Here is a 25863-nt window from a genome sequence, read left to right on the forward strand (position 1 = left end):
AAATCACAGCCTGTTTTAGCCTGTACTGTTCAAATCACAGCCTGTACTGTTCAAATCACAGCATGTTTTAGCCTGTACTGTTCAAATCACAGCCTGTACTGTTCAAATCACAGCATGTTTTAGCCTGTACTGTTCAAATCACAGCCTGTACTGTTCAAATCACAGCCTGCACTGTTCAAATCAGAGCATGTTTCAGCCTGTACTGTTCAAATCAGAGCATGTTTCAGCCTGTACTGTTCAAATCACAGCCTATACTGTTCAAATCAGAGCATGTTTTAGCCTGTACTGTTCAAATCACAGCATGTTTCAGCCTGCACTGTTCAAATCACAGCCTGTACTGTTCAAATCAGAGCCTGTACTGTTCAAATCACAGCCTGTTTCAGCCTATACTGTTCAAATCACAGCATGTTTTAACCTGTACTGTTCAAATCAGAGCATGTTTTAGCCGGTACTGTTCAAATCACAGCCTGTACTGTTCAAATCACAGCATGTTTTAGCCTGTACTGTTCAAATCAGAGCATGTTTTAGCCTGTACTGTTCAAATCACAGCCTGTACTGTTCAAATCACAGCATGTTTTAGCCTGTACTGTTCAAATCACAGCCTGTACTGTTCAAATCACAGCATGTTTTAGCCTGTACTGTTCAAATCACAGCCTGTACTGTTCAAATCACAGCCTGCACTGTTCAAATCACAGCCTGTTTTAGCCTGTACTGTTCAAATCACAGCCTGTACTGTTCAAATCACAGCCTGTTTTAGCCTGTACTGTTCAAATCACAGCCTGTACTGTTCAAATCACAGCCTGTTTTAGCCTGTACTGTTCAAATCACAGCCTGTACTGTTCAAATCACAGCCTGCACTGTTCAAATCAGAGCATGTTTCAGCCTGTACTGTTCAAATCAGAGCATGTTTTAGCCTGTACTGTTCAAATCACAGCCTGTACTGTTCAAATCAGAGCATGTTTTAGCCTGTACTGTTCAAATCACAGCATGTTTCAGCCTGCACTGTTCAAATCACAGCCTGTACTGTTCAAATCACAGCCTGTACTGTTCAAATCACAGCCTGTTTCAGCCTGTACTGTTCAAATCACAGCATGTTTCAGCCTGTACTGTTCAAATCACAGCATGTTTTAACCTGCACTGTTCAAATCAGAGCATGTTTTAGCCTGTACTGTTCAAATCACAGCCTGTACTGTTCAAATCACAGCATGTTTTAGCCTGTACTGTTCAAATCACAGCCTGTACTGCTCAAAACACAGCCTGTACTGTTCAAATCACAGCATGTTTCAGCCTGCACTGTTCAAATCAGAGCATGTTTCAGCCTGCACTGTTCAAATCAGAGCATGTTTCAGCCTGTACTGTTCAAATCACAGCATGTTTCAGCCTGTACTGTTCAAATCACAGCATGTTTCAGCCTGCACTGTTCAAATCACAGCCTGCACTGTTCAAATCAGAGCCTGTACTGTTCAAATCACAGCCTGTTTCAGCCTGTACTGTTCAAATCACAGCATGTTTTAACCTGTACTGTTCAAATCAGAGCATATTGGTAATGCATGCTGAAAAAAAGTCTGACATTTACCATTTTGTTTATAAGATCAGCACCAAGACACTTGTCACAACCTCTGTGATGAACACTGCACGGCACTGACACTGACCATCAACAGAAATATCATTGCATACTATCTCTCTCTCTCTCTCTCTCTCTCTCTCTCTCTCTCTCTCTCTCTCAGTATGGTACAAATGAAAAAAAAGGAAAAGAGATAAAGGAATATGACAGGGGAGGCTCCCGTGTAATATTCAATTTCAACGTTAAACGAAGATGCAGATTTCATCCTTTCAAGATGGAAATGCTGGACTGTGCCGTTACACTCAGGATGGGTAACCGCTTCATGGTGTATCGGTAAGATGATTTCAACGGTGCAGACTGCGATGTGTGGCCTGCCTTCGCAGACGAAGATCTAGAGAACGGTAGCTGAGCCACTTTCGGTGCAGGTAGTATGCTGAGGACTGGTATGTACCGACTGTAATAACAGAATTGTGATCTGCAGTCACTTGTTTCGTCACACAGCTGACCCCAGTAGCCTTGCCGCTTTCCTCTGTTCGTATCGCACAAATATTCAAACCCGTTCAGAGGCGTGAGAAAGAAAGAACACCTTTATGATCTATTTTCTTGATGACAGCTTCCATTCTTTCCGGATGCTTTTCTTCAAAATAGAATCAAATCAAGCGTAGCCTACAGATGTTTCGCTGACCTGCAGGTTGATGTCAAAACGTCGGTACTGCTGTGGCCAAGTGGTAAGCGTCACAAACTGGCGATCGGGAAGACGTGGGTTCGATCCCTAGCAGAGGTTATCTTTTTTCTGCCCGTGGCTGGTCTCTATCCACACTTGAGTGTGCTGTAGTCTCAAATGGAAAGTCTGGAACGACACCTTAGAGGGTCATTGACTTCTCGGGAACGTTGGTCAAATTCCCTGACCGACACTGCAAGTGTCCGTGTCTCTTGGGCCTGGCTGAAACCGATATACATTATGACATGAAGCACAGAGCACAGCCTTGTCACCCAGTACCAAACCTTGAATGGACCTTCATATCAGTATCATTATTATCAAGCTCATTTATCATCAGTACAGAAAACAATTCCCCCAGACTAAGTCATCTTCAATGCATTGCTGTCTTGGTGACCCCCAGATTAAGGCAAGGTCTCACCCACTATTATTATTATTATTATCATTATTATTATTATTATTATTAGGAGCATTTACGCCTAATCTTAGAAATAAGCCCTAGGCGTTTACAAATAGAGCACACGTAAATATCAAAAAGGAAAAATGAACACAAGATACATTATCAAAAATTGTTCATCCCCCCTACACACCCATAATACACAGAAGCACACGCGCACGCACACACACACATGTCATAGCACACAATCGTATGCCCCACTGGCGACCTAACACCGGTTGTGGGAAGATGGGAATGGAGGTACATCGTTATGTAATGTTTGCTTGTGTTCGTTTTCTTGTCCAGGAAAGTGAATAAAATGTTGTTCTTGACTTGTTTCTGACTGGGGTCACTTTGGCTTTAGATGATCTGGTATCAGTCCTTGATTGACCCAATATCACTGTGACTTTAGATGATCTGGTATCAGTCCTTGATTGACCCAATATCACTGTGACTTTAGATGATCTGGTATCAGTCCTTGATTGACCCAACACCACTTTGACTTTAGATGATCTGGTATCAGTCCTTGATTGACCCAACATCAGGAAATGTCCTGTTTCACTGACCCTTGGTCAACCAAGCGGTGACACACACAACAAAAGCTTTAAAATGTGGACATGATATGCATGTCACGATGTCAAATACTTTAAATCAATGAAACTATTTTCATCATATTTGTCGTAAATGCATATGAAAGAATAGCATTCTAAATACGCGACAAATGAATTGCGTATTTACATATGTCAGGGAGAAAATTGCACGATTTTTGTGTGCTCCCTTCTGATTGGTCGGACTGGCAGAGTCAGAAGTTTGGATGCGCAGTGAACACATTCCTGTCTCACTTTCTGTATGAGTTAGAGATGCGAGCATGAAATTTGTAGAGAGAATGCTGTAGGATGAAAGTAGGATGAATGTATCTGGAATTTGAAATGTCAGGCTGTTGAGCACCAGCGACTCTCCATGTGTTATTTCGTTTAGCTGGTTCCCTCCTTTGGATGCAAGATGTAAGTTTTTGGTTCTTCGTCTAACCTCGTCTTTCATTGTTATGTCTAGAGTTATTTGGATTTTTTTAAAAAGTAGGTTAGAATTTTAGCTGAATGAGAGAGCGTTAGGCCGGCGGTAAGAATGTGTGTGCGATTATATCTGTTGTGTCTGAATATCCGGAAGAATGAATGAATAAATGTGCAAGAAATGAAGAGAAAATGATTTCGTTATTGTACTTGGTCGGAACTGCTAGCGGAAGGTTTTAGCCTGGGTATTAGTTACATTTCTATATGTAACAGTAAATCTTAGTCGTGACAACATATTCACAATTGGTGTTTACAGATAAGAGCTAATCTGTCATATCTGCAAAAGTTTGCAATTTCAGGCTTCACAGCTGTGATAAAGATTATCATCAATCAGTAATGAATTGAAATGACATTCGTTTTTGTTAAAACGTGACACATGTTTGAGATATTATCTGACTACACACACACACACACACACTCACACGAACACCTGCACCTTTTCTTTGAGGGTTTAACTCAGGATAATCTGTGAGCGATCAAGGGGAAACTGGTTTCCCAATCAAACTTGTCAGCATAATCAGACAACCACATAATGAAGTGGTGACAAGGGTACCTGAGAACAGCTGTGCATCAGGTCCGCTTCACTGTCACCAGTGGAGTAAAGCAATGCCAGCACTACACCTATCAACAAGGTGTTCCCTTTGACGCTGTACAAAGCTCTTCCGCATACTGGTGCTGCGCGCGCTCTTAGGGCCATTCACAGGCAGACTTGCAGGAACTGACTGACCAGCTGCTTGATCCACCTGACAATCAACCTGAACAAATAAACTGTGAAGTTGCTCCAGCCTTCTCCAACCACTGGGTGCCTTAAGCCTGTATCACCATCAACAGAATGGCAGCTCAGCAGGGTAGATGGTTTTACCTACATTTTTTCACCCAAATTGAACACAGTTATTGTTATTGCACACACACACACACACACACACACACACACACACACACACACACACACACACACACACACACACACACACACACACACACACACACACACACACACACACACACACACACACAAACACACACACACATGCACACCAACACACCTGCACCAACACACACACACACACACTCACACACACACACACACACACACACACATGCACACAAACACACCTGCACCAACACACACACACACACGCACGCACGCACGCACACACACACACACACACACACACACACACACACACACACACACACACACACACGAAGAGGGACACATGTTCACACAAGAAATGACCAGAGGAAGTCATGACATTTGTATTGAGAAGCCAGAAATACATTTGATTGTATCTGATATGCCTGATGTATATGTACAGTTTCACTGTCAGTTCAAGGGGCCTGTTTGCACTGTATTTACTTTTCAATTTTCGTTTCTTCTCTCTTCCTCTTAAACAAAGCCCAGAAGGTTTGTCTATACCGGGAACCCATTGCATAATAAATGAAGATGTTGAAGCTGGAATTAGTGATGATGAACACCTCTACAATGCACAAACAGGTCAAATACAAATTCTGATTTCGTCGTCCTGGATTCATCTCTGGCAGAAACAAACAGGCCAAGCGGAAAACACAAGAAGGAGAAATACAGACGATGAGCAGTACAGAAGTGCCGATGAGCATTTTAGTGAGTGCCACTTCCCTTGGAGACAACGCTGACGTTGTTTGAGCACGCCACGTGACAGCCTGTCGGAGTTTGGATGTGGTTATTGCTGTGGCTGTTATTAGAGCTATCGTTACACAAACAGGTAACCCTGCTCCGAGGACAATGTTGTCCACATAGTCAACAAGATCTTTGTGACTTGTATAAAATTCACTGTGACTTAACACGTTTGACACTGCACGAGTATTAGGGTCATAAACACATATAAAATAGTATTTGTTTGCCGCTATGAATTTGAGACACAAGACAATAACATAAACAGAAATAACGATGAAAGCCATTGTTCTGGTTCGCATCACAGTCTGGTACTTCAGAGGTCTGAGGACACAGTAACATCTCTCACAGGCAATGATGGCTGACAAGACAAAGGACACAAAAGAACAACCCACGGGAGTAATGAGATGATTATTGACCATGAACATCAGTATGGGACCAGCTTTTGTTTCTCCATCAAAGTGCATGAAAAAGTCCTCACTATACATCAACACAAACATGACTAAAAGGAGTTCATCGGCGAGAGACAGCGAGAACAGTAAGAAATTGACACGGTCTCTAATATTTTGTTTGATAAATACCACCATGTTGATCATGTTGGCAGGTCCGCCAATGAGAAACAGGATTTGCAGCAAAATAAATCTGACTTTTCGAGCGTAAGATTCTACTTTTAAAGTGACGATATTGTCAGGGTTATCCCAAGGTGAAAACTCCATGTTACGAAATCTTGATATGATGCAGTCATCTTGAAGTGATTCATTGTGAATTAAATCACCATGTGCTGATGGCGTGTCCTGGTAAGCAGTGTCTGTCTCTGTATATTGTAGAGAAGTGTTTACGATGACATCAGCAGGAAGTGATGCCATAACTGTCTGTGATATTAATCAAATTTGGTAAATTGGTTGGTAATTCTTCTTATTATATGGGCACACTTCGGAACGTCTTAAGAAAGGTGCAAGAAACGTCAAGCAACTGCTCACTAGAACAAGACATATTCAGTGCTTTATATTTGTAAATATGAGCACCGGAAACAATATCGTAATCACACAAATGGCAAATACGTAAACGTTAGCAATAGTAATAGAATAGAATAGAATAGAATAGAATATGTCTTTATTACCAAGTGTACCGGGGTCACAAGGAATATTTGGGGGATAGTATATAACAAGATACGAACATAATTCGAAAATCATACACAAACACAGATACAGTAGAAATAAGATACATAAAAGTGCATATCAATATAAAAACTTGTGCATACTTACACATGCACGCACGCACGCACACACACACACACACACACACACATGCACACACACACACACACGTTTGAACAGAAGCTGCATATTACATATGGATGGGGCTGATGACTAGATATTCAGGTAGATGGTTGTTTGGTCGCGCAATTCTATTTATCACACTGAATTTGTTCGAGAGACAGGGCATTATCTGATTTGGGGAAAAAGCTATTTGCGAAGCGATTGGTTTTCGTCCTTATACTTCTGTACCGTCGACCAGAGGGGAGCATCTTGAAAATGCCAAAAGCTGGATGTGATTCGTCCTGGCTACTTGATTTTGCTTTTTTGAGTATCCGCTTATAATATATGTCTTCTAGAGAAGGTAGATCAGCCCCGGTAATCTTGGTGGCAGTTTTTACGATTCTGTTAAGGGCTGCAACTTCTGCCTTGGAAATGTTTCCGTACCAAACAGTAACAGCAAAGGTTAGCACACTTTCAATGACTGCTCGGTGGAAATCAACTATTATTTCTTTTTTAATTCCGAACTTTCTGAGGCGCCGAAGAAAGTACAGGCGCTGTTGTGCTTTCTTAACAATTTTTTCCGTATTTTTCTCCCATTTCAAATCGTTGGAATTGATCAGTCCGAGAAATTTAAAGTCGCTGATGACCTCCACTTGCTTGTCTTCAATGACAAGTGGTAAGGGGTCAGATCTGGTCTTCCTGAAATCTAGAATTAATTCTTTGGTTTTTGATACGTTGAGTTCTAAGTTGTTTTGATCACACCAGCTGACAAGTTCATGTACTTCTTCCCAATATTTTGACTCATCACTGTTCGTAATCAGCCTTTCTAGAGTTGTATCGTCGGCAAACTTGACCATGGTGTTACATTCATTTTGAGTTGCACAGTCATGTGTGAATAGTGAGTACAACAGTGGGGGATAGAACACATCCCTGTGGGGTGCCTATGTTAAGAATGCATGTGGAGGAAGTGAGGTCACCAACTTTAACAATCTGCAGTCTGCATCTTAGAAAATTTAGGATCCATGCACAAATTGATTCAGGCAGCGAGAGGTCTTTCAGTTTAAAATACAGTTTTGATGGCACTATTGTGTTGAACGCAGAGCGGTAGTCAATGAAAATGATCCTGGCATAGCTGTTAGGATTTTCGAGATGTCTGAGGACATAGTAGAGACGTATGCTAATGTCATCTTCAACTGATCTGTTAGCTGTATAGGCGAACTGAAAGGGATCAAAAGATGGAGGAATGCAGGTTTTTAGGAATTGTAGAATCAAGCGTTCAAATATTTTCATTGCGACTGATGTTAAGGCTACGGGATGATAATCATTATGACAACACTAGGCTGTACTTTTTTTTCTTTCTTAAAGCAGTGAGGGACCACACAAGACTGAAGGGACATGCTAAATATGTCAGTGAAGACAATACATAGTTGGACTGCACACTTCCTCAAAAGGCCTGGTGAGATGTTGTCAGGACCAGCGGCTTTTCTTATTTTCAGACGACTGAAGTGGCGTCTGACTTCATTCTCTTGGTCCATGAAAGGGGGAGTGGGGATGCAGCCACGTCAGAAGTAGACAATGGTTTGTCGAATCTGGAGTAGAATGTGTTGAGTTTGGCTGGAAGAGTTCTGTCAGTGCTGTCGACTGTCTGGTGGGTCATTTTATAATCAGTGATGTTCTGCAGTCCGGTCCATACATTCCTAGAGTTGTTTGCGAACAGGTTTTCTTCTATTTTTTTCTGGTATAAAAACTTTGCCTTCTTAATGCATTTTTTAACACTTCTTTTTGCCTTATTGTGGACTATTCTATCATCAGTTTCACGAAAAGCTCTCTCTTTTTCCTTTAATTTTTGCCTAACAGCCCCGTTACACCAAATTTTGTCGTTTGAAAATATTTTGATATTTTTTGATGGAATGCACACACTTTCACAGAATGAAATATAATCAAACACTGTGCCGGTATATTCATTTAAGTCCCCGGCAGAGTTTTTAAAAACATTCCAGTCTGTACACTCGAAACAGTCCTGCAAGGTCTCTAAGGCAGGGGCCGACCATTGTTTTTACAGTTTTCACGACTGGTTTTTCAGCTTTCAGGCAAAATACAATTGAAACTGAACTGGTAAATTAGTAGTGTCGATAAGCCGATTCACTGGTGAGGTGCAAATAATTATATTCAGGCATTAATGATTCTTTCAAGCAAGGAGAATGTCAAAATGAGTTTACAGAATTGTATTAATGACTTCCTTCATGAAAAGAGTTTTCATAGGTCACTGGGTAACAACATTGATTTCTTGATATTCCCTTTGGGTCTCTTCTTTGTTTCATCATCGACCCTATTCTTAAATAGAACAAGAGAGAGTGGCGACGATGAAGGCAAAGAGAAAAATGCTGAAGAAGAGGACATAGCAAACATTGTAGCAACAACGGCTGCACATGGTCACTTCCCTACCCTATATTATTCTCCCTTGAATCTGCACCGTAAATCATGACAACGTTGGCAGCCAACGCACGACTTATGCAAGATATTCATCCACCTCTGAATTCATTAGGCCTACTGTAAATCCATGTGATATGTCACATAAAAGACCACTTCCACACACACACACACACACACAAATATCTTGGCCCAAACGTGTAATCGTCCATTTTGGTTAAACTTGGTTAAATTTTACCACGGACACACACACACACACACACACACACACACACACACACACACATATATATATATATATATATATATATATATATATATATATATATATATATATATATACCCCCTGGTCCAAACGGGCGAAATCACACCCCCGATTCAAACAACTGCCTCTTTTCCTTAGACAACAAAAACACGGGTACTCCTGCAGCTAATGACACTGCTGATGTTGATGAGACAGGTAGTATAAATAGTGACACTGCTGATGTTGATGAGACAGGTAGTACAAATAGTAACACTGCTGATGTTGATGAGACAGGTAGTATAAATAGTGACACTGCTGATGTTGATGAGACAGGTAGTATAAATAGTGACACTGCTGATGTTGATGAGACAGGTAGTACAAATAGTAACACTGCTGATGTTGATGAGACAGGTAGTATAAATAGTGACACTGCTGATGTTGATGAGACAGGTAGTATAAATAGTGACACTGCTGATGTTGATGAGACAGGTAGTACAAATAGTAACACTGCTGATGTTGATGAGACAGGTAGTATAAATAGTGACACTGCTGATGTTGATGAGACAGGTAGTACAAATAGTAACACTGCTGATGTTGATGAGACAGGTGGTATAAATAGTGACACTGCTGATGTTGATGAGACAGGTGGTATAAATAGTGACACTGCTGATGTTGATGAGACAGGTGGTATAAATAGTGACACTGCTGATGTTGATGAGACAGGTAATACAGTGACACTGCTGATGTTGAGACAGGTGGTATAAATAGTGACACTGCTGATGTTGATGAGACAGGTAGTACAGTGACACTGCTGATGTTGAGACAGGCAGTGCAAATAGTCAAGCGGAAATGACGAAGACTTCTAGAACTTGTCACCCTAGCTCTCCACTCTGAGAAAGCTATCAACAGTATGTCAGCCATACTACTAAAAAACTAAAATAGCAGACCATCTCTTGGACAGGACCTGTGCATACTAAGACCCCAGAAGCCTATAAGCTTGCGGGTATTCTACCACTAGATGAAATCAGAAAATTAAGTTCTGCTAAATATATTGTGAGATGTACAGCAGTGGATGATTTTGAGGAATTAAATATTAGGTCTGATATTGATTTTCCAAAACACGCACAAAATAATTCAAATCTACAAACCATTCGCACATATGTGTCAGATATTTTAAATTCTTCAGACATTGATTTGCATGATATGGCACCTCGTGTTCTGGTGCCACCTGTCCCTCCCTGGGAGTTAACAAAAGCAAACGTCAACATATGTGCTTCTGACACAACAAAAGGAGAATCTCCACATATAATAGCAGCATCTGTCAGAATTGAATTAGAAGAAAATTTTGATTATCATTTAAAAGTTTACACTGATGGCTCGGTCCTGGATGATAGCAGTGCAGGATCTGCTTTTGTCATTCCTGACCTAAAAACAGAAAAATCATATTATTTAGGTAAGGGACATTCAATTTTTACAGCTGAATTGGTGGCCATCCTTATGGCTTTAAATCATCTTGTTGATATACCAATCATAGTAAGTAATATCCTATTTTGTGTTGATTCTCAATCTGTCTTAAAAGGTTTGCTCCTTTTTGAGAATAATCAAAGAGAAGATTTATTGTTTGAAATTAGGTATTTATTGCACTCCCTATTTGTGAAGGGTACAAATGTTGATTTTTGTTGGATACTATCCCACACTGGATTCCGTTGTATCGACCAAGCAGACAGGGCAGCAAAAAGGGGAGCAAAACATCATATAGATATTATAAAAGTATATTGCCCATTGTCATACAAGGAAATAAGCAATATACTAGAAAGAGACTTTTACACTGAAAATGTTTCTGTACATAATTGATGTAATGTAGGCTTGTCCTTTTCCTCAAGGATGTCTGAATCCATATAGCAATATCATCAGCATATTGAGCCAGCTTGGCAGATGATGAAAAACATGTGTGTAAATCATAAAGCATAATGTTGAACAACAATGGAGAAATAATGGAACCCTGCGGGGGTCCTATGTTTATAGGCCTAGAGGTTGAGGTTACTCCCACTTTTGCCACTATATATCTCCCACTTAAAAAGGATTTAACATAGTCATAAACATGACCCGACAGACCAATTTGTTTCAGCTTAAATAACAGTCTGCTATGCCATACTCGGTCATAAGCTTTAGTAAGATCGAAGAAGGACGCAAGGATACTTTTTCGCTTAGAAAACTGTTTTTTAATTTGGGTAGTAAGACGGGTCAGATGATCAATTGTAGAGCTTCCTTTCCAGAATCCAGTTTGAGCTGACGGAATTAAGTTATTTTTGTCACAGTAATATACCATTATAATATTTACAATTTTCTCCATGACTTTCCCAACGTGGGATGTAACCGAAATAGGTCTATAACTCGAAGCTTCTGTTTGAGGTTTACTCTGTTTTAATACAGGAGTTACAATGGAAGTTTTCCATACCTCAGGGATTTGTCCACATTCCCAGCACTTTTGAATAATGTATGTAATATAATTATCCAGTTTTCTGGCAAATGGTTTAACATGGTGTAAGATACTACATCCTTACCAACTGACACATTTTTGTTACTCAACAAATGAATAGCGTTCTTTACCTCCTGTAAAGTTATTGCCGAGTTGATTGTATTATCATTTTGTGGGGGTATGATCTCTATATTTGTCACTGATTTCTTCTTCCTCTCTTAATGTCTTTTGTTTATTTGACAAACTATCCACACTACCTGTTTTAGAATACATACAAACAAATTCTTCAGCCTTCTCTTGAGGGGACAGAAACTCTTTATCTTTTGTTTAAATAGGATAGTCTTGCAGAACAATGCCTGATTTCATTTCTTTCATTTTGGCCCACACTTTTTTCATATCCTTATGGTCAGATACTTCATTCAAACAGAACTGTGACCAGTATTGTCTTTTTTCTTGGGCTATGATTCTGTTCGCCTTGATTTTTGTGTAACACATTTCTTTATGAGCGGCTTCTTTGACATCTTTGTCATGTACTTTTTTGAGTCTTAACCAAGTATGCTAGTTTCTTTGTATTTACAGCCTCCACACATGCATTATTCCACCAAACATTTCCAGAAAAAGTGTCACTCCTCTTTGAACCTTTTTTTGGGAATTGCTATTTCAGCAGCTCCAATAATTGATTTTTGAAAGTTGTTATAAAAAACATTTAAATCTTCACAAAAAAATTCACTTTCAGAAATGTTCGTAAGATAGTTTTGAAATGTTTCCCAGTTTGCGTATTTGTAATTGAATTTTGGGATTTCATCTTCTCCGCTGTATTTAGATATGGTACAATCCTTAAAAGACAGTGTGATTGGCACGTGATCACTGCCTAGTGGATCATCTCCAGTATCCCACTGTACTGTCAAAGCTGGAGATGGTGATATGCAGGTTAGCTCAAGTGCCGATGCTCTATGATGAGCCACATCTGGGATACGTGTAATCCTCCCATCGTTAAGTAAATCCAACGATGAATCAACAATATTTTCAACAAAGTCAGGATGAGATACTATTTGACAATCACTATCCCAGAAGGGCGCATGGGAATTAAAATCTCCTCCGACGATCCATCTTTCTTTTGAGCAATTTAATGCTTGCAACCAATTTGTATTTTGCTTACTTGGACCTTTGGGATTGTAGACTGACGCAAAATGTATGATTTGATTATTAGAGACATGCAATTTTACAAACGTAGCTGACATCTTTTCAGTATTGTTTGAAATAGGAGATGGATGGACACTTGCGTAATTCAAACCACACTGCACATAAATAGCTGTACTAATCTTGTCAGAATCCTCGCTTATATGATAAACCGGAGGATAATAATAACCTTTCAGATTCGGTAATTTGTTTTTAGTAACATTTAAGGACTGAAGAAGGAGAATATGATGAAAGTTTTCAAAAAGGTAAGCACGCAGATTATCAATATTTGTACTCAAAGAGCGGAAGTTCCATTGCAAGACTGATAGATTCCCACAAGCTATATTTCAAGCTGACAAAGTACGTATATATAGACATTCATACATACGTTCATACGTGTGTACTTGCTATTTGTCAGAAGGACGAACGGACACACCCCCCCCCCCACACACACACACACACACCACACACACACACACACACACACACACATTTTGGCAAGGTCATACTGGAGCAGTGGCTTAGCTGAAATAGAAAAAAAAAGTGTCAGCCATGGCCAAGACACATTCCTTGCACCATTTATATGTTTTCAACAAAAAGACACTTATAGTAAACCATGGCTGTTCAAATCTTGATTCAGACCCCAAACGGAACAGGAGGCCACTTCTGTCTGATATCTGTCCAGACTTTTTTCAGATTTCACGTCACCTCTGCTGGCCAGGCAGTGGCTGGTGGGCTGCTCTCAGGGACAGGTATACCGGTGTGGGTCTTTACTGCCTCGGATTAAAGCACGAGTATTGGTACTAAAAAAAAAAAAAAAAAAATCAAGCTGAGCGGTTATCATTTGCTTGTATTAATGGTAGTGTGCTACCTCTCACCAAGTGTACTGTTTTTGATCAGTTGAGGAATACAGCAGCCAACACCGGTTGCACAATCGCTATCCACACAGAACACAACCCTCTTTGTGTATGTCTGTTCGTCTGTCGAGTCGACGAGGACCAGCTAAGTAATCTTTGGGTTTAAAGGGACTGAGACACCATTATAGCAGAAGAAAACGCTTCTCTGCAGAGCTGTGCCGTGTGCCCATACTTTTTCGAAGGCTGATGAAATTGTATCACTGTTTGTGTACCTAAGAAAAGCTATACTATTCATTATGAAACAGTTGAATGAGAATGTAGGATACAAACATTTTAAAACAGAAAATACAATGAAATATCTGATGACATCTGTCATCATTCAATTTCAGTGGCGCGTACTGCACTGTACAATGTAATTAGAAATACATCAGAAATGTGTGTTCCAAGACCAGTTGCCATGGTTCAATGCTTTCCACAACGGCCTTGCATTTTGGCCGTCATTTGTTTCCACAGCTAATGGAACGTGCACGGGAGAACACTTCACGGCGCATTTCTTGCTGACAACTTTTATTCTTTCCAAGTGCCCTCTCGTGGGGCAGAACTCCATCAAACAGGAACTAACATCACAATTTACATCCTGTCCTATCTTTCCGCCGTTTTAGCATTCCACAACCGTAGTCAGGTATGATCATTCGCGCCTGTGTGGAGTGAGGAAAATCAGTGTACAGTGCCATCATGCTGAAACGGGGCTTACGGATTGTGCCACGGTGCACACACACACACACACACACACACACACACACACACACACACACACACACATATATATATATATATATATTCAGTGAGAGAGGGAGAGAGAGAGAGAGAGGGAGAGAGAGAGATGTGATGATGATCATGATGATGGTTAGGAAAATTCAATCACACCGTAAAGATATATTGAGGAAGGAGGCAGTATCTTTTTTTCCCTATCTTGTTTTTGTTCCCTTCACTATCTACCTGTTGAGTGACAGTGAATAAAGATTTGTTGTCAACGTGTTGAATGACAGTGAATAAAGATTTGTTGTCAACGTGTTGAATGACAGTGAATAAAGATTTGTTGTCATAGTGCTGAGTGACAGTGAATAAATCTTTGTTGTCATAGTGCTGAGTGACAGTGAATAAATCTTTGTTGTCAACTTCTTACTGCGATTTTACTGCAGCGTTCTGTTGATTGACAGATCGCAAGAAGGGTCAATACCCTGGGTCCACCACATGACAATGGACACGTCAGAATAAGCTGAAGAGTGAATATGTGTGTGACATCATCCTTCTGATTTAAATACTCTGAATATATGGTGTCATCGTTAATGCATAAGAAATCATTGTAGTACCTAGAAGCACGCGAATACGCTATGTGTACAGTCAGATTCAGAAGTCCTCTTTCTGGATAAACCATTTTTCAGGATAATCAATGGGCAAATCTAACGCAAATCTAAGGTGATGTCCATTTTCTGTTTCACCAAATAAAATTTTGATAGTCCTGGCCTTCTATGTTTAATGAAGATCCATGTTTTGAATTTACGTTTTATGTTATATATCGGTTACATTTGTCTGTGGTATTGTCTGACTGAATCACTGTTCAGTTTAACATTGTATTTCTATATTCATGTCATAAAAGACTCCAACAGCCTGGGGAGCTTCTCACTTTTAAAAAAAATAAATATTTTTTTAATAACTACACTGAATACGAAGTTTGCAAAAGGCTAAATGCTGTTCTGTAATTGGAAGATTTCTCTGAGAAGACTGTATGTCATCGGCAGTCACGTTCAGCCAGTGAAATCATGCCTTGTTCACGTCCACTGGCCAATGTCACCACTATCGTATCCTCAAGCCTTTAAACTCGTGGCATGCTCTGTTCGCTGAAACCAGTACCTGGCTGCCGCTATACTTCATTTTGAACTTGACTTGTCCAACGTGTGAGGACCCTCCAACAACTCTGTTCGTCGTTCTGCCAGATAAACGCCATATTTGATATTTATACTTGTGGTGTGTATAATTGTGGTATTGATTTCTTTTAGTTTTCAATGTTATGGTGTATCAGATTCATTGTTTTTGTTGTTTGGTTTTGCCTATGGTTGTATACACTATTATACAACTGATATTGAAGAAGTGGATATGATGGCAGGTTTTCCTTCATAGAGAAAATAAAGCTTTTTAGGAAGTTTCAGGTGTGTACATACGGAGATAATATTTTACCTCTACTTTTTGCTTTATTCCTCTATCCTTTAGTAATAAAGTTATCTTTTTTTTTTATCTTTGGTTAGCACCAGATCTGCTATACAGAAGAAACTTTATGTCTTACAGTTTTATTGTACAAATGGAAATCTGATGCTAATTCAATTAAACCAATTTTGTTTTAAAAAAACATAAACACCCAAAACAAAACACCTGCGTGATGTGCTTACTTTTGAAAATCAGAGATTAAAGTTCGTAAAACATCTAAGTACTTTGATAATGAATTTAGTAATACGGGTACGGTTAATGGAAAAAGAACGTTATGGTCAATCATTGAAATCAAATACAGAAAGATTCACCTTTTAGTGTTAGTCTGGAGATTCGTCAATCAATGGTGAAACCAGGTTTGTGTGGAGGTATGAAAATGTTGATATTCTAGGGGGAAATACAGACGACGTTTTTAAAATAACGTTTCTTCAGACCATGAATTCTGTGACTTGTGGGTATTCAGGGATCTATTCTATTTCGCTACTGAATAAATCAAATATATACAAATTCTAGACTGATATCACCTGCATAAAAAAGTAGCTTTTTAACAGTTTGCATAAATAAGATTTTTTTTTCCTTTCAGTATGGCTCAACTGTAATGAAGCATTTTGGTTGACACGGGATTCGATTGTGTCTAGGAATGGTAATCATTTGAAAAACATCTACGTTCAAAATTAGCGTTGATCATGAGAGACATCAGATCATAGCAGTGAGTATTTATTATGTCCTAAATGTCGAAACCGGTTTGTCATATCTGTATCTGATTTAGATACAGAAGTAACAATTTACCAGTTGAAGTTGGCAGGCATCATAACATTCCACAAGATTTGAGCATTTGCCGTGGATGTCAGTGAAGACAAGTTTCATTGTAATGGAATGTCCAAAATGTAATCTTAGAATCAGTTTATTCCCCAAAAGTACAAGAAACCAAATTATATTTTTGTTTTATCTTTTTTTTTTTTTTTTTTTTTTTGGATTATGGAATAGGAGTGTGTTTAAAACTAGAACAATTCAACAAGGAGGGACAATTTACATGACGTGGTCTTTTTGTTTATTTACATTCTTTAAATATATATATATATATATATATATATATATATATATATATATATATATATATATATATCACCGATTTCTTGTGTCAAAATGACAGTGAATTTCTTCCCCTTTTTTTGCTTGTTAAAGTACCAACGGAACTGCTTAGGTGACTTTTAATGTTTCTGATGAAATGCAATTATTTTTTATTGTCTATAATCCAAGCCGCAATGGGGGTCAAAGGATACAATTTTCTAGATTCTTGACAGTCATTTGAATGGTTCCGTTTCTTTCGTAGCCCGTGTTAGGTTGTCGTCTGTATGCAATAAGCATGTTATCTGAGACAAGCTTTAGTCATTTATGGTTGTTAAACCTGGTCTTCGTGCACAGCACAGAATATTACAGTGATGGAAAACTGAGCGCATTACCTTGTTGAATATTTATTCTAGCCATTATGGACCACAGTTTCTTTGCACATACGAGGTAGCACAACTACGTTTATAGTTTCAAAACAATTTTTCAGCACTTTTACTTATCTTAATTGTAAATGATTCAGTACCGTCCGCTTCCTGCACATCAAGGACACAAAAACAATCGCACAGTCCTCCTTTTCAACGTAGAACATGGTCTGCCAGTCTGAAGTGTTAACTGTGAAATCAATTCCTTGGTTTCACAGCCAGGTGCTTGGTAACTGACTGATCAGTCATTTATATTTACAGCATGTTTGTATGTACTCACGCGTGGTAGACACCGTGGGTGAGTCAATACGCGCGCGCGTGTGTGTATGCACGTATGTGTGTGTGTGTGTGTGTGTGTGTGTGTGTGTGTGTGTGTGTGTGTGTGTGTGTGTGTGTGAGAGAGCGCGCGCCCGCGTTTGAGTATGCATATGCGTATGTGCACTGCACCAAGAATAAGGTTGTGTGTGTGTATGTGTGTGTGTTTGTTGGTGTTGTTGTTGTTGTTGTTGTTGTTGTTGTGTGTGTGTGTGTTTGTGAACATGTACGTGTGTATTCCACCACGTATGCACGTATGTGTTTGTGTGTGCATGCACGTATGTGTGTGTGTGTGTGTGTGTGTGTGTGTGTGTGTGTGTGTGTGTGTGTGTGACGGAAATCCCTCCTGTTCATATCTTAACTGGTAGTAATGATGACTGTCAGAGTATCTATAATACTCACGTCTGTGATATTATCAGGTTCATTGGTGTTTTAATTTTGTACGTGCTGTTTCGTTAAAATAATGTTTTTCTTTCCAGTTCTTTTCTGAATTGTTTTAGTTTTTTCCAGTTTTTTTTCCAGGTGTGGATACTTATTCTATTACCCTCAGAAAATAAAACAAAATCATTCAGTTCAGTTCATCTCTCTCTCTCTCTCTCTCTCTCTCTCTCTGTATATGTGTATGTGCGTGTGCGTGCGTGCGTGCATGCGTGTGTGAGTGTATTTGTATGTGTGCGGGTGTGCGCGCAAGCGTGTGTGTATGTGTGTCTATGTGTGTATAGTGCAATAGGACATATGCGCACACGAGTGTGTGTGTGTGTGTGTGTGTGTGTGTGTGTGTGTGTGTGTGTGTGTGCGTGTGTGTGAGTGCGTGTTAGAGAGAGAGAGAGAGAGAGAGGGCATACAGCATTAGTTTCCAAAAATTATGTAAACCACTGACTATGATCATACCAATAATAACAGAAACAACAGGATCAATAATAAGAATAATATTAGCAAACAAAAAACAAAAAAACAAAAAAAAATCATACTCTCTCTCTCTCTCTCTCTCTCTCTCTCTCTCTCTCTCTCTCTCTCCGTACTCTCTCTCTCTCTCTCTCGCTCCTCCCACACGGTCTGTCCTCTCAAGAATCTAGCGCCCTTTTTTCACTCATGCCAAGTGTCAAACTGAAAAGGCATTCCAATAAGCTCAGTACGCAGTATGCTTTGTATTACTCTTCGTCACAAAATATTTCTCTGTGCGAAATTAGGACTGCTCTCCTGAGGGAGAGCACAGTAGTGCAGCGCGACCGTTTTGTCTTTTTGGTTCTGCCTGCAAGTGTACTTGTTTTCCTGTCAAAGACTGTGCCTTGACCTGCGAGGCATGGAAAACCATACCAGAGGCACCGGCTCTGATTCCGTCCACCATATCCCATTCAGCAACATGGTTAACATTCGGATGAGACGATAATCCGAGGTCCCGTATGCAGCATGCACTTAGCGCACGTAAAAGAACCCACGGCAACGAAAGGGTTGTTCCTGGCAAAATTCTGAAGAAAATTCCACTTCGATAGGAAAAAAAGAAAGAAAAAAAAGAAGAAAAAACAACAAAAACTGCACGCAGGAAAAAAATACAAAAAAGGGTGGCGCTGTAGTGTAGCGACGCGCTCTCCCTAGGGAGAGCAGCCCGAATTTCACACAGAGAAATCTGTTGTGATAAAAAGAAATACAAATATGTGGAGCCTTTCATTTTTTTGTACAAAGAACGAAGAGCAGCAGACATTCCTCTGTACTGTCATCATCACATCATCTCAGCCCTGTCTGTGGCTGACGTTGAAAGATAAGAGGGAAAATGCAGTTGTTGCTTTTTTTTTTCTTTTTCTTTTTCATTTTTAAAGTCCTTTAACCAGGCCTGTCGTTAGCACCATTGATCCATTCTTCAGTGTTGTCTGTCCGGCTCTCCCTCTGTCTGCCTCTTCATCTGCCACTGGCCTGAGTTCTTCTCGGACATGTCAGGCTAGGCGTTGTTTTGTTTTGTTTTCAACAAGATTCTGTTGTAACATTTGTAGATCATGTATATTTTTGTGTTCTTTGTGAATGGGTAATGCCAAATACTTTGTGAGGAAAAGATCAGCATGCGAGTTGTTTGTACATTTCGCATTGTGTTTCAGTCTGTGTCTTTGACTTACTTTCGGCACATCAAGGTGACGTGGTTGTTTCGTAATTCATTGTCATTAAATAAGTAGTATCACGACCCTTAGCATGCAAAGGGAAATGACAAATAACTGAAAGAAAATCGAATGGACAATACAGAAAAATGTTTTGTTGTGAGTAAAGGAATATGTCACACAAGATTTTTTTTCTAGAAAATAAACAACAGTTCTACTTTTTAATTGAAGATTAGGCTGATATTCCTCGCCTAACTGTTCCAAAGAATCGTCAGACTGCAATTCATCTTCGTCTTCTTCAAGCACTCCCATTGAGCAGCGGTTAAATCCTGTGTCATGGCATTTACTTTTGGTCACACCTGGCTCGGGCAAGGCGTGGCCATTTTGCTTGTTCGGCATCATATCGTTGTGACCAAGTGTCGTTGTGACCAAGTGTCGTTGTGACCAAGTGTCGTTGTGACCATGTCGATGTGACCAAGTGTCGTTGTAACCATGTCGATGTGACCAAGTGTCGTCGTGACCAAGTGTCGTTGTGACCAAGTGACCAAGTGTCGTTGTGACCAAGTGTCGTTGTGACCATGTGTCGTTGTGACCAAGTGTCGTTATGACCACGTGTAGTTGTGACCACGTGTCGTTGTGACCACGTGTCGTTGTGACCAAGTGTCGTTGTGACCACGTGTAGTTGTGACCACGTGTCGTTGTGACCAAGTGTCCAAGTGTCGTTGTGACCAAGTGTCGTTGTGACCAAGTGACCAAGTGTCGTTGTGACCAAGTGTCGTTGTGACCATGTCGATGTGACCAAGTGTCATTGTGACCAAGTGTCGTTGTGACCGCGAGTCGCTGTGACCACGTGTCTCTGTGACCAAGTGTCGTTGTGACCACGTGTCGTTGTGACCATGTGTCGTTGTGACCAAGTGTCGTTATGACCACGTGTAGTTGTGACCACGTGTCGTTGTGACCAAGTGTCGTTGTGACCACGTGTAGTTGTGACCACGTGTCGTTGTGACCAAGTGTCCAAGTGTCGTTGTGACAAAGTGTCGTTGTGACCATGTCGATGTGACCAAGTGTCGTTGTGACCATGTCGATGTGACCAAGTGTCGTTGTGACCGTGTCGTTATGTCCAAGTGTCGTTGTGACCACGTGTCGTTGTGACCAAGTGTCGTTGTGACCAAGTGTCGCGACCATGTCGTTGTGACCATGTGTCGTTGTGACCACGTGACGTTGTGACCAAGTGTCGTTGTGACCATGTCGTTGTGACCAAGTGTCGTTGTGACCACGTCGTTGTGACCAAGTGTCGTTGTGACCACGTGTCGTTGTGACCACGTGTCTTTGTGACCATGTCGTTGTGATCACACGTCGTTGTGACCACATGTCGTTGTGACCATGTCGTTGTGACCACATGTCGTTGTGACCAAATGTCGTTGTGACAACGTGTCGTTGTGGCCACGTGTCGTTGTGACCAAGTGTCGTTGTGACCACGTGTCGCTGTGAGCAAGTGTCCTTGTGACCATGCTGTTGTGACCACGTTGTTGTGACCATGTCGTTGTGGCCACGTGTCGCTGTGAGCAAGGGTCCTTTTGACCATGTTATTGTGACCACGTTGTTGTGACCATGTCGTTGTGACCACGTGTCGTTGTGACCACGTGTCGTTGTGACCACGTGTCGCTGTGACGATGTTGTTGTGACCACGTTGTTGTGACCACGTGTTGTTGTGACCGTGTCGTTGTGAGCATGTGTCGTTGTGACTATGTCGTTGTGACCATGTGTCGTTGTGACCACGTGTTGTTGTGACCGTGTCGTTGTGACCATGTCGTTGTGACCACGTGTTGTTGTGACCAAGTGTCGTTGTGACCACGTGTCGTTGTGACCATGTCGTTGTGAGCATGTGTCGTTGTGACCACGTGTCGTTGTGACCATGTCGTTGTGAGCATGTGTCATTGTGACCGTGTCGTTGTGACCATGTCGTTGTGACCATGTCGTTGTGAGCATGTGTCGTTGTGACCACGTGTCGTTGTGACCATGTCGTTGTGAGCATGTGTCGTTGTGACCACGTGTCGTTGTGACCATGTCGTTGTGAGCATGTGTCATTGTGACCATGTCGTTGTGACCATGTCGTTGTGACCACGTGTCGTTGTGACCACGTGTCGTTGTGACCACGTGTCGTTGTGACCACGTGTCGTTGTGACCACGTCGTTGTGACCACGTGTCGTTTTGACCACGTGTCGTTGTGACCACGTGTCGTTGTGACCACGTGTCGTTGTGACCATGTCGTTGTGACCACGTCGTTGTGACCATGTCGTTGTGAGCAAGTCGTTTTGACCACGTGTCGTTTTGACCACGTCGTTGTGACCACTTGTCGTTGTGACCACGGGTCGTTGTGACCACGGGTCGTTGTGACCACGGGTCGTTGTGACCACTTGTCGTTGTGACCACGGGTCGTTGTGACCACGGGTCGTTGTGACCACTTGTCGTTGTGACCACGGGTCGTTGTGACCACGGGTCGTTGTGACCACGGGTCGTTGTGGAACACATGGAAGCAGACGCTGTGAGTGTAAGAGGGTGCGGTTCCAAAGGAACATGTCTGCGCGTTTATATATCGCTTACAACGTGTGAGTGCGTACGTGCATACATGCTTGTGTATCTGTTTGTGTGTGTGTGTGTGTGTGTGTGTGTGTGTGTGTGTGTGTGTGTGTGTGTGAGGGTTACATTGGTAAGATAAATGTAGCTTTTACGGAGTCAAATGCCTTACCCACCGTGATTTCATCATAGAATAGAGTAGAGTAGAATATATCTTCATTACTCAGTGTACGGGGGTCACAAGGAATATTGGGGGGGGGGGGGGGGGGGGATAGTACATGATTAAATTGAAAATCATACAGAGACACAGATACAGTAGAAATTAGGATACATACAAGTGCATATCAATATAAAAACTTGTGCATACACACACACACACACACACACACACACACACACACACTAACACTAACACTAACACACACACACACACACGTTTGAACAAAAGCTGCATATTACATGTGGATGGGGCTGATGATTAGATCTTTCGGTATATGGTTGTTGGTTGCACAATTCTATTTATCACACTGGATTTGTTCGAGAGACTTGGCATTGACTGCTTTGGGGAAAAAGCTATTGGAGAAGCGATTGGTTTTCGTCCTTATACTTCTGTAACGTCGACCAGAGGGGAGCATCTCGAAAGTGCCATAAGCTGGATGTGATTCGTCCTGGCTACTTGATTTTGCTTTTTTGAGTATCCGCTTATAATATATGTCTTCTGGAGAAGGTAGATCAGCCCTGGTAATCTTGGTGGCAGTTTTTACGATTCTGTTAAGGGCTGCAATTTCTGCCTCGGAAATGTTTCCGTACCAAACAGTAATAGCGAAGGTTAGCACACTTTCAGTGACTGCTCGGTGGAAATCAACCATGATTTCTTTTTTAATTCCGACCTTTCTGAGGCGCCGAAGACAGTACAGGCGCTGTTGTGCTTTCTTAACAATTTTTTCCGTATTTTTCTCCCATTTCAAATCGTTAGAAATGATCAGTCCGAGAAAGTCGCTGATGATCTCTACTTGCTTGTCTTCAATGACAAATGGTAAGGGGTCAGATCTGGTCTTCCTGAAATCTAGAATTAATTCTTTGGTTTTTGATACGTTGAGTTCTAAGTTGTTTTGATCACATGTACTTCTTCCCTATATTTTGACTCATCACTGTTCGTAATCAGCCCTTCTAGAGTAGTATCGTCGGCAAACTTGACCACGGTGTTACATTCATTTTGAGTTGCACAGTCATGTGTGAATAGTGAGTACAACAGTGGGGATAGAACACATCCCTGTGGGGTGCCTATGTTGAGAATGCATGTGGAGGAATTGAGATCACCAACTTTAACAACTTGAAGTCTGCATCTTAGAAAATTTAGGATCCATGCACAAATTGATTCAGGCAGCGAGAGGTCTTTCAGTTTAAAATATATGGACAAGTAAATGTGTTCACTATTTCATGTGGGACCCAGGACCATACTTTATTTTGTCGGGATCAGTATTTTTTTTCTTTTCTTTTCTTTTTTCTCTCTCTTTTTTTTTTTATAGCTTTTTATGATTATGTACTTTCGGTCTCTATTCTGTGCAGGAAGCTGTTATTTCATTTACTGAAAATTCTAATCCACGATCACGAACTTTCCCCGGATCAGTACTGTTGTATTTCCTACATTTTATACGTTAATAATGCGTTTTTAGTCTGCATTATGTGCATGAAACTATTAAACAGAGAGAGAGAGAGAGTGAGCGAGAGAGCGAACGCAAATGCGAAAGCGAAAGAAATTATTCAGATTATGCCAAGGCCCCTAACTGAAGGGGGCAAACATATCTACTTTAAACACACAAGTAAATATTGAGATAGAATATCGAGTTATAGATGGTAATAATTGTTTTCAGGAAACTTTCACATTTCATTTGTAGTTTGAGGTAGTAAGCTGCAACCAAACGTTTTGTTGAAGGGCTTTGTAAGTGTAGAATCCCACAATTTCGTTTCTTAGAGGACAGAAGCAAATTAAATCTGAAGCAACATGGATTATGAAAATATTTAGGCTGAATATATTTCATCCGCAAGTCATGAAGAACAGGACAGCCAAGCATAAAGTGAATTTCATCTTCCCCACTGTCATAACAATTTATTGACATCAAAATCATTGAGAGAGAGAGAGAGAGAGAGAGAGAGAGAGAGAGAGAGAGAGAGAGAGAGATTTGTGAGTGGATATTTCTAAACCATATCAAAAAGCACAGAGCAGACCAATGCACAGACACCCATTAGCAATAGAAGAAAAAAAAGGAACCACCGTCCACACAGTCATCACACAAAATGAAAAGGGAGAGATATGAGAACTATTGCAGTATCAGGTCTGCCACTCTTTGGCAAAATATTAAAAATCATGGTCACAATGGCATGAGATCAAAAGGACAAGATCACAACGACACGTGGTCACAACGACACGTGGTCATAACGACACGTGGTCACAACGACACGTGGTCATAACGACTCGTGGTCATAACGACACGTGGTCACAAAAGACACTTGGTCACAAAAGACACTTGGTCACAACGACACGTGGTCACAAAAGACACTTGGTCATAACGACACGTGGTCACAACGACACGTGGTCATAACGACACGTGGTCACAACGACACGTGGTCATAACGACACGTGGTCACAACGACACGTGGTCATAACGACTCGTGGTCATAACGACACGTGGTCACAAAAGACACTTGGTCACAACGACACGTGGTCACAACGACACGTGGTCATAACGACACGTGGTCATAACGACACGTGGTCACAAAAGACACTTGGTCACAACGACACGTGGTCACAACGACACGTGGTCACAACGACACGTGGTCACAAAAGACACTTGGTCATAACGACACGTGGTCACAACGACACGTGGTCATAACGACACGTGGTCACAACGGCATGATTCGAGTTGTTGACATGCTTTAGTCCGCCAATATAAACACTAGAACAACAACATTCTTTGTGACGTTGGGTGTTTCTGTATTTTTATAGGAGTTGAACTAAAGCTACCAATATAATAATTCCAAAACAAAGTAAAAGTTTTCATAAGACGGACACATTTAGCAGCCGTTTGTGTACGACTTTCGTGGCAGTAGCAGGGGAGTGAATCATCCGCCGTATGAGAACGGCTAACGTAGCAGTCTAAAGGTCTGCTGGTGTCCTTATTCCACCAGTGTTAGTCTACTGTTCGGATAATGTGTTATTTTGTATCATGCACGGG

Source organism: Babylonia areolata, chromosome 14 (assembly GCF_041734735.1).
Source record: "Babylonia areolata isolate BAREFJ2019XMU chromosome 14, ASM4173473v1, whole genome shotgun sequence".
In the NCBI taxonomy this organism is placed as follows: Eukaryota; Metazoa; Mollusca; class Gastropoda; order Neogastropoda; family Buccinidae; genus Babylonia; species Babylonia areolata.